We start from the raw sequence: 2,039 nt of genomic DNA on the forward strand, positions 1-2,039 counted from the left end.
ATCCAAATACAGCAGAGGCCGCTGAACAAAGAAGACGAAATAAAAAGCATCCACAGACGTAACTTGACAAAGAAAAGGAGGAGGGGCCACTACTTGAGATAGTAGCAACATTGACATGTAATGAGCACTTACTTATACATTTCTTTTGTGATGGGGAGGCAGACGAGAATTTCGGCTGCTGTTGATGTTGCATGGTACTTCTTCGTCCAGAGACTGATTGTGACTGAGATCAGTGAGCTACCACATCTGTCTTATATCTCTTACATCATGAGCACATGACCAGATTGACTTAGCAGTATTTCTGGATCAATTCCCACTCAGGTATTCGCCTTGGAAGGAAATCCTGTGTGCACCAGTATCCCGCAGGATAAGGCCAGGGTGTTTCTCAGACAAATGCTGCTTTGTTTGTGATTCAGTCTGACTGCGACCGACAACGTTTGTGGATCCAGCAGTGGCACATGACAGGAAGTGGGCACTTAAGAGAGAGAGAAGGAGAGAGAAGAAGGGAAGGAGAGCATGAGTTTTGACTGGAATTTCTGAGGTAACAATATTAATCAGTGCTGTCACCTGACGCTTTGTTTGGGGATTAGCATCTCTTCCTGTCTGCTTAACGCACACGCCAGCTGCCAGTGCAGCAGCCGGCAGCGGTAGTGGGAATGCAGGAAGCGGCCAGCATGTCCGCCCTGCGGTCGATGCGAAAACGGGATCGAGAGATTTTTAATGGTATTTATGGTGAGTGTTTCACAACAGTATTTGTTGCACGAGCAGAAAAAAAGCAATCTATTCAGTTACCACTTTACAATGTATTTTATGAGACCTGCATCTTCTGAAACAACAGAGAATCAAGAGGAAGAGAGATCCAACCCCTGCAAATTCAAAGAACTCCGTCTTGAGACCACAAGTGGCCCATCGGGACCGTCCGACCGCCGTGACATCCTCAGTGAGGATGCGGATAGGAGGGGTATGTGGTCAGCACACCGTTCTCCCGGTCGTTACGATGGTTTTCATTGACCGGAGCCGCTACTATTCAGTCGAGTAGCTCCTCAATTGGCATCACAAGGCTAAGCTGACTCCGAAAAATGGCAACAGCGCATGGTGGCCCAGATGGTCACCCATCCAAGTGTCGGCCACGCCCGAAAGCGCTTAACTTCGGTGATCAGACGGGAACCAGTGTATCTACTGTGGCACGGCCGTTGCCTCCTTAGAAATAAACATCCTTTACTATGTAACTGGATATTTTGTCATGAGATCCTTCCTCTCCAGCACAGACTGAGAACTTTTCCCACCAACTTTTCTCTGGGTAGGAAGGGGGAAGTGAGGGGGGAGAGAGCTGGGGGGGTTCTCAGAAAAAAGATTATCCCTAGTGTGTAATAAAACAACCCACAGGGGATCATAAACCACATAGCTGAACAACAGGTTAAGGGGGGGGGGGGGAGGGGGACCTAAATCAATCAACTTTGCCCCCCAGTGTATGGAACACCCACTAACAAAAACTTCGCCCTACTACTTTCCTTATGTCTTTTACTACCAGGCGATTGTAGTCTTTCGACTATAGAAGTCTTTCAAGAAGTTTTAACATTAAGAGTGTATTCCACACACCTCCTAGAATTAGGGCACTAGTCAGCTCTACTAAATATTATTTGGGTGTTAGGAATCCTGATACATACAAAATTCCATGTCAATGTGGGAAAGCTTACATTGGGCATTGGATTCGCACTGTTCGAGACACAGCATGGAATACTGCCGTCACACGAGGCTACAACAGTCTGAAAAAGCGGCAGCGGAACATTGTTTAAACGATGGATATGGGGCAAAATTTGATAGGAATCTGAACTGTCTCGCATCAAAACACATTCTCTGTCGTGGCCAATCCGAGAGTTTGAAAATAGAGTGCGACACACCATTGGCACCAAGGTGGCGCAATCAGTTGAGTCTTGGGTGCAACAAATGTGGCGGGCGACGGATGCAGTGTATGCGGTACGGAGGTCTATGTAGGACGACGATTTTCAGCCTTGGTATCAGTTTTCAGCGGGACTCGG

At 47.3% G+C, this 2,039-nt stretch overlaps 1 pseudogene; it reads right to left on the bottom strand.

Moving 5' to 3' along the window:
- Window positions 1–1,080: 1,080 nt before the first annotated feature.
- On the bottom strand, window positions 1,081–1,198 carry LOC126417854 (5S ribosomal RNA; annotated as a pseudogene).
- Window positions 1,199–2,039: the final 841 nt, after the last annotated feature.

Source organism: Schistocerca serialis, chromosome 8 (assembly GCF_023864345.2).
Source record: "Schistocerca serialis cubense isolate TAMUIC-IGC-003099 chromosome 8, iqSchSeri2.2, whole genome shotgun sequence".
NCBI classification, from domain to species: Eukaryota; Metazoa; Arthropoda; class Insecta; order Orthoptera; family Acrididae; genus Schistocerca; species Schistocerca serialis.